We start from the raw sequence: 14556 nt of genomic DNA, 5'->3' as shown, positions 1-14556 counted from the left end.
GGGAGTTTCCAGGGAGCCATTTGATCTGTTTCCTGCCTTTATAACTTGACTGCTATGCTCCAGTACCTGTATGGAGTGGTGATCAATCAAAATATGGTTCTCAAGAAACTTTCTTTCACAGACCATCAAGCTTAGGAAAGAAAATCACTTCATGGTTTGTCCAGGTCAATATATTATGCGAACTTGCAAAATATAGATCTGTTGTTGATGACTTTTAGGATTAGGTTATCATGCATATTTGATACAAACATGAAAGTTCCAAATTTAAAATTGCCGTAAGAGTCACTATAGAACATAATATTAATATTTCGAAGACACAACTTAAAGTGAAACAGATATTGGGAATGCTCGAAGTTCAAGTCAATTTGACCCCAAGTATCGATTGTGTCAGAACGTCAGTTCATCATTTATTTCAAAACAGGTGCCCTTCAAAGCCACCTGACAGCGGTCATGTCCATATGTCGACTACCAACATGAGTTCCTTACCTACTCACGCACCATTTCGAATCCTTAACAAACTTTAATTCACTTTAACTTACATAACAACATCCATTACTGGTTTTCTCTGAGAAAATATTCACGTCGTCCAATTGAATTGGTAATGTATCACGGACGTTAAAAATATTCGCTTAGTTTACTAAATTATTGAATATGTAAGAAGCAGTTTAGTAGCGGTGGGTATATGTAATTAGTCACGAGTCCCTTAACGCCCTCTTATTACAGCAGCCTATTGTGAAGGTATGCGACATGTGCAATGTATAAACATTGATACTGATAAATTGTTTTAGCAACTTTTCAATTACGTCTCCAATTTATTAAGAACTGTGTGTATTCCTTTCTCAAAGGTCGACAACGCTTTTGTTTGCTTATTCTGGTGTTACATATTTACATATCGTGTTGCAGCAATATCTTGAACTGTTGATTCTCACCACGGAGCCCCCTTTCAATCCTCATCCGCCACATAACAATGTATTTTCGTTTTTCCATCTCATATTTATGTTTATTCGATGCTTTATAAAGTTGGCAACGCTCTTGTGATTCCTCTGGTGTTATAACAGAGTATGGGCTGCGGTGATCACTTAACAACGAGCTCCTCCTTCATAAAAAATTCAATTATTCGCTTTACTAATTACCACAATTTCTGTTGCATAACAGTATGTGCCACGCCCGAAGTAGTTTTGTGATACATTGTAGATAATGTTAAAATACTCTAATGAAAGAGACCAACAAAAACATAAACTTAGTATACGTTACAAAAACAGTCAAAACTCAGCACGTTTGCTGGTATGAACACCGCTGGTCTTCCGTTGGGACATAGCACCTTATGTTTGTTATTGGCAGAACATAACATACCTTCTTGGATGCGACAATGAAGTAAAATAAAAGAGACTATCAAACAAAAATAGATTTATTAACGACTTTTTCTAAGTCAACAACATTGTAAATAATACATTATCCTTGATAACTTGCTCTATAAGTTATTAATATCTACATTATTTGGTCTACACGTTTCATATGTCTAATACCTATATATTATAATTATATGTTACTGTAAAAGCAGTAGTTAATAATGTAAACTATAAGATTTCTCAGTTAAACATAAAAATGATTGATCTAATAGCGTTCCATTATTATGAATAACAAAAAAAATAGTCTATCCGATACCAATCAAAAATACAAAGTCAAAAAATTATCCAAAGAAAATAGCAAATCATTCAAAGAATTTACTTCATAATTCGCTAGTTTCTCATCCGGCGTTACTCGATTCACATCACCGCCAGGATATCTCCATAATTTTAGGTAGAATTCCTAAAAGTTTCATATAAATAATTTGTTATATTTTTAAAGTGATAGCCCTCACTTCTAGGATTAATACACAAATAAAATTTGAAAAACAAAGTTTTTGCATCACTTTAAAAACATAAATTGTTTAGATTTACAAGAGCGACATCTCAAGTCAATTTCCTAATATGCAAATATTGGGGTTGCGCAGGCTGTCAACTGTAAAGTAGATCCTATATAGATGAAGCCACAACCTGAGAGTTGAACAAAGCATACACGAATTTGAAACGATACGTCACTCGAACGGTTAGTTCAGTTGGTTAGAACACCGGCACGGAACGCCGGAGGTCGTGGGTTCGAGTCCCGCATAAAATTTTGTTTTTCAAATTTTATTTGTGTAGTTTCATATAATATAGGAATTCTTACTATGTTATAATGATAATAATTATTTTCGTTTATTGAAATTGTTATCTTATTTCTGTTAAATATTTGATCACTATTTAAAAAAAAGTAAAGAATAGTAAGTTCAGTATTATGTCATCGATTGACTCTTCCTAGATTTGCCAAGGCTGTATTGTTTAAGCGCTTTTGCCTTTTTCTGCCATTAGTTACGTACGGAATACGGCGTCATCTAAAAGCATTTTTACGAGTTTAAGATATCCTGGATATGTCAAAATAATATTAAAACTGAATTTGATAATTGTATACTAAACATAGTCTATTACTAACACTCAATAGTGTATGTCTAAATAAACTGTGTTGTAATTGTTGTTAATTTTGATGTTTTCCTACGATATACGCGGCAAAAGTTAAATTATTTTTAGTTACATTTCTGTTATTGGTGTATATCTTAGTATATATATTAGCATTGTTAGTAATTTAAAGGTTATATATTCTGACGGATTGCCTTACAAATTATTGATAAACAAATGCCACTCACACTGGTCATTGTGTTAAATATAAATTTATTAAATAATAACATCTATTTCTGGGAGCGACAATATATCTCTATTACCCAATAGATATGTGCTTTGTTCACGTTTGTTTATAAATCACAAAACGTTGTACCTACTTGAAAATTCTTCTACACTATAGCAAAATTCTGACGTGAAATAATATTTAAAACGTAGGTATAACTTGAATTGGTAAGGCTTATCTAGAACTAAATGAAAACGACAGATCAAACAAATCTATTTCTCTAATTAGCAATACCTATATGATTATGTTATAATTCTTAAACGGTTTCTGATATGACATTTGGCACTTGGCACTTTTATCTTCTCTAATTCTATGCGCTAACTTAATACTTAACCTAACACGACGTCACATGTAACATAAAATTACCTATGAAATGTTAAACAAAAAACTCATTATTTTACTCCTAACACCAATTTTTAAGGATTTATTTGATTTTCATTGGTTAGAAGATGCTTAGTACCACCTTTAGTAAAACTCATCATAATACACCTAACTCAAATTTTATAAGCCCGAAATCGAAATCAATTGTACAATCCGTACATCTTTCAAATTATTTCGGTCATAATGTTCACTAGTGATAAGCAGAGATCTCCAATACTTACATTGCTTTTACAGTAACATATGCACAGTATTTACTATATAATGCATATCAACAAGGGAAATATAATTAATATGTAATACATTATGTTATGGCTAAACATTGTGGATTATTAGGCAGACATTTTGTTTAGATACTTCTTCAATCGTTTTCTTCAAAACTTGTAGGGCAGCATTTGAATCTGAAACAATAATAAAATTAAGTTTTAGCACTGTATACTTTCTATTGTGGCTTTTACGGAAGGGTCATCACAATTTAGCCAATGTCAGGCTGAGGTAGGCCTTCAAATAATGAGTATTTATGTACGATGTATATTACATCACATACAATATATATGATAACAATTTTATTAATATTGTTTTTATTTCTTAAAGAAATAAACATGCTCGATAAGACTCAATGGCCGCACGCAAATAATATGCTCATGTGTGTTAGTAATGACTAACACACATGAGCATATTGCTTATAGCTCAATCTTATTTTTCCTAATAAGGTATGGTGCGACATGTTCCATAGGAGGGATTTAATAACATATTTATATACGCAAACTAAAAAACCCCAAAAGAACCTGGTGCAATCTCCGCGCGTTAGCACAGGGATAGTCCGCCATATTAGTGACGTCGTTGTGATGTCAGGTCCAGGCATACATTTAAAAAATTAGCAATTAAAAGTACAGTTTATAAACAAACAACTGACTACTGTTGTCACGCAAACGATAATCAGACAAGGTTGGGTCACTTTTGCAACACGCCATTACGTTCTATAGATACTTAAAAACAAATCACGTCGTACAAAAACAAAGCCGAAGTATAATAAGCTTCGACTGCTATATCTATACATTGCCGCGTTAACTCGAGTTGTTAAAATATTCATGTTCAATAAGCAGCAATGTAAAACATTAATTCAGTTCAAGTTTGATTCGAACAGTGACAGTTAACACACGATTAATGAGAAAAGTATGCTTACATTGTCTTTAAGCACACTTTTGCCGATACACTATCAGACTGCTAATAATATGTCCTAATATGTGTTTAGAACATCATTGCATCTTATCGTAAAATCTTGATGAAAGAGAAATAAAAAAGAGAGTTAAAAATACTTCGTAGCCGATAATTTAGTATTACTGCATCTTTATAATTAGTAGTTGTCCAAGTATTAAATTAAATTACGGTGTATGTCTTAAACATTTTTCACGCAGGCTAAAATTAGGCCTTTTAATGAAATAACAAGCACGTTTACAGACCAAGTCATGTAAAGCACGTGGCGTTTACACGAAACATTTAAATGTGGAATTCGTAAATGATTTCGTCGTCGTGTGGCGTGTTATATTAAGAGCGACCATTATGAAATGTAATTATATATATAGATAGCTAAAGGCATCCATTATTGCATGTTTTTCAAAAAGCGACACATGTCCTCACTGGATGGATGTCTTGGGGAATTGGTTGGTTGGTTTGCAATATACTTGCATAAACTCCCGAGTTGTAAAATCAAATCAAAATCACTTCGTTCGTGTATGTCATGGAAATGACATAAATGTCAAAAGTTTTCTTCTATTTACATTTACTGACACATCGGAAAAAATTGAGCTTTAATGAGAAGAAGTAGCTAAAACTCATTGCCACTATTTTTATATCATATTTACAGCTTCATAGTTTTACAAATCATTTCAATTACAATATTATATGTAAAGTGATGCAATAAAAATACTCATACGTCAAATACACAATGCTTTACACGAGTAAGTCAAACAAATTAAACGTATATAATTAATACGTAAAATCAAGAATTATTACAGTACAGAGTACAGTACGATCAATCCACACAGACTGTAAATAAATAAAGGTATTTGCGAGCATTTTATTCAATGACGATGTTTTTTTATGTACTCATCATAAAGTAAAATCTAAATCTCATAAATCGATCTCAATGCTGTAGCGTCTACGTGGTGCAAGTAACAGCATCCTAGATATTACAGTTGCTAGTGCTGACTGCTTATAAATTAACAAGGGCTGACCCGACAAATGTTGTTTTGCAATATAAATGGGGTAGGTACCCCGCGCCCTCTTATTGTTTGAAATATCATATAAATAGTAGCATTGACTGAATTATTTGTATTGCAAAAAAATTCTTATTTTTATGTCAAAAGAATATAGGTTCCGGATAAATAATCACCAAGATATGATATTATATAACTTTCTCCGAAACACGCTGCATCTAATGGTATAAATATTATTCCGACCGGTTCAGTAGTTTTCACAGTATAACCGAAACAAAAAACCGGCTCTCCATTTATAATTAGGCTTACAAATTTATTTGTTCATTTCTCTAATTCGGAAAGTTATGTAACTTATTTAATCCGAACAGCGGGAAGGACACACCGCTTTTGGCGGTTACTGGGGCGAGAATAAAGTTTAAAAATAGAATACAAGTTTAAATACGTAGACGTCCAAGGAGTTACCTCAACGGCAACGAAAGAGTTTCCATAATTAAACATTTTTGTATAAGAATAAAAATAGACCTAAACTTTTCATGAAGTTGTACAAACGCACTTATTTCGGAGTGATTGCTTTGTAATACAGCTACGAGGAAAAAAGAAAACCAAGTATTGCATAAATTACAAATTGAACTTGAAAACTTGAGTCTACTTAAAGTTCACAAACTATGTAATATTAAATAAAATACAGGCTATAAATTTATTATAAATGGCAAGCTAGCAATATCACTAACCAAACAAAAATCAAAAGAAGAATCATCTTCAAAGAATCGTCATACGACTTTTTTGCCTTCATATGTTTACGAAAGCAATAATACAGTTTCGGCTCTTTTTATTTATTAGAGTTGGCATACGGGATAGAGGTTTCAAATAATAGGAAGTCGCGGGGTAACCGCCCATGGACATCGGCAAAATGAGGGGTTAAGAGATGCATTGCTGGCTTTTGGGAGGTGGGAGTGTGCTGAAAGTCCCTAAATTGTATCGGAACAACTGCAGCCGGTTATTCATTCCACAAAGTGGCTGTGCGAGGCAAGAAATTCTTTGCCCAACGCTTAGTTGTGAAATGCCAGACGTCAAGGTGGATCGGGTGGAGTTTTCGCATTTTGACGTAATCTCCGGTGGTAGGATTCATCTGTATCAACCCGTACAACTCCTCAAATCACTCACCGTGATATATGCAGTAGAAGGTTCAGAGAGAACCCACATATATAAGCAGCAGGCTCTTTCCGTCAGTACTGATCTTCTTCCCTCTGTGCGAAGTAGAGGGTCGCTTGTATCATAATATGCAAAGGTTTATACATGATGGCTTGATAATCCTTAATCATTTATTGACATATTAAGTTAAGCTATAAATAAAATTGTTAACATACAGAATACAGACATTTAGCATGAATATACTTCAAAACAAGGTACGTATATGTTTCCTGGAACGCAAAGATATTGTTATTAATAGAGCGAGACACTACTTCAAGCCGACCCGTATTCAAGTCTGCTCATTTATAGAGCATTTTTCTCATGGACTGTTGCACCCCAGTATCAGCTTAAATCAATCGACCGGGTGCAGGGAAGAGTTGCTCGAGTACTCAGGGACCCAGTCCCTCTGATCGGCTCGATCAGTTCACACTGTGTGGAGACGTCGCTCGTTGTGTGTTTTACCATCTTTATCTTGGCGTTGGTTCCGAGGAGTGGTTCAACTTAATCCCTGCCGTCCAATACCACATAAGCACCACACGACACAAACCTCACCATCTGTATTAGTGATTCCTCCACAGTGCAGTTTATAAGGCACTGTCTGCCAAGCCATTCTGATATGGGTTCCTTCAAAAAAATACGCTCTTATGATTCACCGTTTTTGTAAGTGAGTGCGAGTGCTTCACATCCCATTAGGTTACGCCCGTTTGTAACGGTAATCAAAATGTATTGTTTAAAATAAATTTTCGCTACGATTTTTTATATTTTTGTAAATACACAATGACATTCTGATACCAAACCTAGGGAATGGAGCGACTGCCCTCAGGCTATTATTAAATAGATTTTATTCAAATGATTTTTTTAAAGAAGCCCGCTGAGGTTCTTGCGTCTGTTCTTTTCAGGTCTGGGGTTTAATACATTGTCGAATGGGTGCTAGTTTTATACGTTAGTAAGTGATTAGAAATCCTATTTAGATTATTTGAATTTGGAATGGGCACAGTTATACAGTCAACGTTCTTAATGTAATACGCAAATCCTGTACCTTCCTCAAGTTGCTTCGTCACTACCTGTAATGAAGTGGGGCAGGCTCTGTACTTCCATTAGAGTTACTTGAGTTTTCATCTGGACTTTCATTTACATGTCACTTATTTCTTGCCGGTTATCTATCATTCATTTTGTTCGATTAAATTAAGCACGGGAAATCTATTTCAATATAATAAATTTGCAGAAATATTGAATCGAACATTTAAGATTTAAAAAGATCTGGAGGAAGTGGATTAGTGACGTAGAAATATTTTTTTTTGTAGATTTCTACATTTTGGCGTACGTACATCACGTAGTAGCCACCCATCGATATCAATAATCAAATCACTCATAAATATGTAGTTTTTCTTTGAGTAACTTTCACGATTACTTATTAAAAATCGGTGCAAACAATTTGCAGATATTAATTTTTAAAATTATTATACTAAATAAATTAAACCGGAAAGTTGTTATTTTTTATTTTATTTTATTTTAAGGACACATAGCTATATTCACATTTACTACATAAAGCGATAATATAAAAATAGGAGTTCTTGAAGTTTTTGTAATATAAAAAATTATATAATATTATGTTTAAAATCATAAGACAAAATAAATAACGTTTTTCATAATTTGTATTCATTTTACCGCCAAACAGCAGCTTACAAGACTGGAGATTGTCGCTAAGCTTATATGGAGGAGGGAATAAATTATTGATAAGAATTGCCCTTTTAATATATTGATACACACATAAAGAAGAAAATATTATATTATTAACAATCAAACTTCAGAAAATTGTCACATATTCAAATATTTTTATTCAAAATAGGATTCAAAATCATTTACTGAATGTCAATAACTACCCATACAAAAGAAACTGCCTCAGACCTGAGAAGAACCGGCGCAAGAAACTCAGCGGCCTTTTTTTTATAAAAATATGGATTACAATGTAATATCGTACAATAAACATTTATAATTAAAGAGCCAAAGGATGTTCGCTTGATTCCTTGATTCATTGAGTCTGTGGTATCATTAAGAAAATTGTTTATGTTATAATAACCTTTACCACACAAACGTTTTTTAACAATTCTTTAGCAACACATTTGTTTTGTACATTTTCTGGTATAAAATTGTAGAGTCATATTCTTCGTCCAATAAAAGACTTACTAACTCGACTTAAACGAGTACTGGGCATAACAAGTTTACGTTTGTACCTCGTGTTAACATTATGATAGTCACAGTTCCTAGTTAATTCCTCAATGTGCTTATGAACATATAGAACATTATCAAGAATATATTGAGAAGCAACAGTCAAAATATTTATTTCTTTAAAGTTTTCTCTTAATGATTATTTAGGACCTAGGTTAAAAATAGCGCGAATAGCCCTTTTCTGCAGCACAAAGATGATATTAATATCGGCCATATATTATAAACGATATTAATATGAAACAAAATCGAAAATATCGCGACATTAATAAAAACACGAATGACGTAATAAAACAACAAGCCAACTATTAAACACAAACGACAAAAACAATAAGAATCGATAAAAATTTGACTAATGACTCGAGATCGCTGTATCTGGCTCCCGCATCGTCCCACGTATCGTATTACATGAAATATGTATTATTTATGATACGTAATTAATATAAACACTCGCAGCAGAAACAAGTAGCATAACAGGAAGATATAATAACTCAATCGCTCCTTGTGAGCGCGACGCGATTTGTTTCTGAGCAGATTGCATCTTGTACGGCTGACTTACCAAGCCTACCGCGCTTACGTGGAACTTGTTATCAGCCGTTGTGACGTATGGGATGTTATTAGCGAGATATTATGAGATAGCGAGCTTGCTTATTCTACGGTAGTTGATGCCTTGAACTTTAAGACAAGGTCATATGAATTCGATGGGTCAGCTGTGGTCTCAATCAGCGAGTTTCCTTTGCAAATTACGTGACGTAGCGTTGGCTATCACTGATGTTCTATTGTTTCGAGAATTATCTAGAAGTAAAAGCAAAAATCCTCTCCTCCCAAAAAAAGAAAAATTCGTGGACCTGTCATGATTCACGAATTGCCGTAATTCGTAAATATTAAACTTCGTTAAAATGAAAAAAAGTCAAGCTGAAGTAAGCACCTAACATCAATGTCTATCTTCTTATATATAAAATTCTCGTGCCATGGTGTTAAACTTTGAACTCCTCCGAAACGGCTTGACCGACTCTCATGAAATTTTGAGTGCATATTGGGTAGGTCTGAGAATCGGCCAACATCTATTTTTCATCCCCCTAAATGTTAAGGGTGGTCCGCACGATTTATTTTTGACGTTTATTTTTAAATTTGTTTGAGCAGCATTAAAAATACATACAACTTCAAATTTTCTCCCATTTACGATCAACAGTTACTTTTGTATCGCGATTTTAATATCGGCAATACAACGTTTGCTGGGTCAGCTAGTTTCTATATAAAAGATATAATTTGTTTTTGCTTGATAGTTTCTACTTATATACCTATATTTGAAAAAATCATAGCTAAATTCAATATAAAATGTCTTCTAACATAATATGATCCTTGTAACTCACAGTTCATGTAGATTCGATAGGAAGCCAGGTCACCATAAATAAAGGATATTAATCATCGCAAACAACTCTAATCGGCAAATCTAGTGACTGGTCCATTGCCACTTCTGCCACTGCCCTTCAGCCAAATGCGCTCATGGATACGCTCTCTCACCAACGACCCACACAACACCCGATGGATGAATGTCTCAAGTTGTAGTAGTCGAAAGAGGCGATACCTGCACTGTTGCCCAATGCTAGTGGTTTAATCGCGAAAACAGGAGCCCCTATACCCTATGCGCACCAGATTTAAGTTGAGTCTGTACTTGATGGTTTCGATAAATTGATATTTGAAATCAATCATAGTAATTCAATATATTATATGGCACCGTTATTAAGTTTGTATTATCACAATTCATCAGGGAATGCCAAGATAGAGCATGCGGAAGTTTTTCTCATTAGGATTGTACAAGCGCTATAAAATCTCGTGAAAACCGAACAATGAACGCCGGCCGCACTAGGAGTAACTTAATCTGAGAGAATGAATCTGCAAATGAAATCTGTGAACGAGTTTCATCTTGCTGGACTCGAGTTATTTTTTACTGTCGACTGTCACCGCTTACGAATTACGATCCAACGTTTCTGTTTACATGTGCTTTGATTAAGTATAATTATTTATTTTAAAGGGAATGAACTGCGTTACATCAGAAAAGTTTTCTGAGCTAAACAATGGCAGAGAAAATATGTTTCTATAACGTATGATTAAGAAATAAATAACTATTAGTTTTTAATAGGTGTAGAATGAGCTTCCTTGTGCGGTGTTTTCGGGACGTTACGACATGGGTACCTTTAAAAAAAGCGCGTACACCTTCCTTAAAGGCTGACAACGCTCCTATCATCCCTCTGGTGTTGTCACAGAATGTGGCGGTGGTGATCACTCAACACCAGATAACCCGTACGCTCGTTTGTCCTCCTATTCCATAAAAACAAGTTGTATCATTTGTATTTGTCGCTCAACCTTTCCTAAACGCCGTAACCAATATTCTATGATTACAATACTACAATAGTTCTATGACTTTTTATCATTATTTTCTGAAAATAGTATTTATTGTATCTTACTTAGACTTATTTTGTGACTTCGAAATTACATATCCCATCACTATGAGTCTTCTCAAGCTTGCTCTTAAGTATTCTCTGGCGACATGACGTCTGTAGGGTCCTCAATTAATTTATAATTTAAGGTAAACTAGTAAAAAATTTTAATATATCACAGAATATTTATTGATTTTCAAGAAATAAAATAGATCATTTCTATCTGATATTGTCTAATATTCAATTATGATAATCGAAAACAGAACATAAACCAGGTAAGGTATTCTATTACCTTAAACCTAAACAATAAAAGTAAAATGTAAATCCGTATAAAATACTATAGAAGTCATATCCAAGAGGAAACAATAATTCAACCATCGAATGACCATCGCAGAGCAAATACAAGAAGCTGTGGCATAAATCACAGTTGGTGTATGTAGCACGCCGCACGCCCCCGCATGTGTTGGTACCTGCATACATTAATCTGTTCAATATTTGAATGTGCATTTAACTCCTTCATCCTTTATGGTATTGTTTTTATTTTTAATGACTTCATATGATAATGTTTTGTGTGTGTGTGTTTAAATAATTATCGTTCAACTTTACAATATATATTATCGTACAGTATATTTGCAAAAAAAATATTGTATTTATCCGTACATTTTGCAATATGGGACATGCTACATTTCCAAATTCTATTAATACTATATGTCATGTTACTTTATTTACTGAATCGAGTTATATATACAGTTGAATGGTTGGATGTTTCGTCTTCGATTATTGCACAATAAATTTGAAGGAAGTGGACCACTTTTTTGTCTACACTAATTGCTTTTCCACAACCATACGAGTTTTGTGGATAGCAGTAGGTAATGGTACTGAAATAAAATTGTGAAAATTCAGCGGGAACAATCTCAATTCATTGGATTGTTTAACAGGAACCGGGTTCTCACAGATAGCAATAGCTTGTATAATTCTTCGGCATATGGATCATTTATCAGTAAAACTTGTGTGTGAGCTGTAGTTTCGTCACATATCACTCAATTTTTTTTAGAGTAGAGAGGGCTAACGAACTAGTGGCTTACCTCATGGAAAGTTAAAAAATCATCCAACCAAGAACATAATGTAGTAAACACAGTAACACAAGAGTTGAACAGTTGTATTGACGGTCTTTGAGGAAGTATGCTCGAGACTTGAAGGAATATAACAGCCGTATATTGTATCTGACTGGTCCATGATCTCGTGTTAGCATTCCTATCATGACTGCATGCTATCTCTTTGAACTCCCTGATATCGGGTATAGATATACCCGTATACAGTTCAGATGAACTGACAAGATTGTGATGCAAAATATCTTTTTACATACGATATTTGTGATTGTTTCACAGTTCATGTTGATCCGATAGATAGCAGGTGTAAATAAATAAAGGTAATATCAGGGGAATATTACCTATTTTCTTGGCTGCGAAGACACAGATAAATATCATATTTATCTTATTCGAAAATAATTTTGATAAAGGGTTAAAAAACAAGAATAAAACAATCAAAAACGATTATATGGAGAAATGGCCACTAAAATTTCATCTTAGCAGTGTCATCAACAAAAACTAAGTAGAAGCATTCATCACACTTCGGATGAACAGTGTTAATATGACAACAAGTTGAACACATTGAAACACATCCACTGACCTCTACTATTTACCACGGAACGGGCGGCTGTCAAAGTGATTTTGTGCTTGTTTGATATTCGCCATTTTGGCGCTGTTGGCCATAGCGAGAGTTTGCGGTACTAAAACTAGTGATGACGACCTCAGCTAAACAAACATCGATAGAAGGTGGGAAACTATTAACAAAAACAAAATAAAATGTGTACATTAGTACCTACGTTGATTCCTGAAGTATAAATACCACGAAAAACAAACGGAATTTATTCGAAATGCAAAAATACTTCAGAGTACTGTACACATCTGTCGCAGCATTTTGTATTGTACGTCAAAATTAGTTCTCTGGACAATCGCGAGTGGCGCTTCAAATAGGCACAAAAAAATTGTTGTCAAACATTTATGTAACAGCCTGTCCAATGGTATTTATACAGCTCAGTGATCACATCAGACATTTAAACTTTCTTCGGATGTCTTATGCCTTCGAGCGTTTACCGGACACAAAAATTTATAAATTTCTTCAATTTGAGTAGTCATAAAAAGTGTTAAACCATAATGCAATTTTTTACAACAGAAATAACACCTTTTCTTATTCCCTCACAAATGGCGTCGAACATTTCCCTTTTTCAACACTTAGATGTGGTAATCTAAAATAAAATATGTCAAAAGACCACCCTGGAGATATTACCCCACTCATAAAAATATCCCTAAAATTGGTTCACAATCAGAGATCGATTAAATAAGTATCCAAACGTTATTTTAACTAAATAAATATTTTTATTTAGTTAAAATAACGTTTTCACAAACAGCCGAATAACCGGCTTAAATAAAAGGATAACAATGATTTCCTGTAGGAACATAAATCTCTGGCGGGTTCTGGGACGGCCATAAATAAGCCGGCTTAACTTAACTGCCTGACCAGCGGGCTAAGAGCGACGCATGCATGCATATTTGCATTCAGTGATATTAATTTTGTAGCTAGCTAATTAATTGAGATAATTAGCAGAGACAAAACTATGTAATTAAGCATACATTAAAAATATATTTAAACTGAATTGGTTTCGCGTGATTTGTAAACCCCTTTACACCAATATCAGATAACTGGATTGGTAGTAAAAAGTATATAATATATAGAAGTAATTTTTTGTTAGATACAGTGTGACTAGCGTAAATGTTTTTTTAGAGGGAACCATTCCATAAAAAACTTGTTCCACTCTGCGACACGTGAACAATTAAGAATTTAAACAAATTAGCATCGGTTTTAATTATTTAAGATCCACCTATAACGATTGTATAGGGATTAATTCTTAGAAACTAAATGAAATTTTGTTATTTTTAAAGAGATAACCCTCACTTCTGGGATTTATATTACACCAATTAAATTTGAAAACAAAATTTATGAACGATTTGGGACTCGAACCCGCGACTTCTCTCGTTCCGTGCGAGCGCTCTTCCACTGAGCCTACCGTTCGAGTGACGTATCGTTGATAAATCTTTTAAGTCCTATTCAACTGTCAGGTTGTAGCTTCATCTTAATGATCTTCTTTACAGTTGATAACCTGTTCAACCCCAATAATTGCATATTAGGAAATTGCCTTGAGATGTCGCTTATTCAAATCAAAAATATTTTTTAAAGTGACAAACTGCACCCTCGCAGGAACCTTTAACATTCTCTCTTTT

The 14556-nt window shown here is 33.9% G+C and overlaps 1 long non-coding RNA gene across 1 annotated transcript in view; it reads right to left on the bottom strand.

The window, feature by feature from the left end:
* Positions 1–1503: 1503 nt before the first annotated feature.
* Positions 1504–14556, bottom strand: part of LOC126979992 (uncharacterized) — a 486858-nt gene continuing 473805 nt past the window's right edge. The window contains exon 4 of the long non-coding RNA XR_007732935.1: positions 1504–3539. This is a non-coding gene — a long non-coding RNA (uncharacterized LOC126979992). The remainder of the gene's footprint in view (positions 3540–14556) is intronic.

This window comes from Leptidea sinapis, chromosome 4 (assembly GCF_905404315.1).
Source record: "Leptidea sinapis chromosome 4, ilLepSina1.1, whole genome shotgun sequence".
Lineage (NCBI taxonomy): Eukaryota > Metazoa > Arthropoda > Insecta > Lepidoptera > Pieridae > Leptidea > Leptidea sinapis.
Note: the sequence above shows the minus strand (reverse complement) of the source record. Positions and strands in the feature narration are given on the sequence as shown.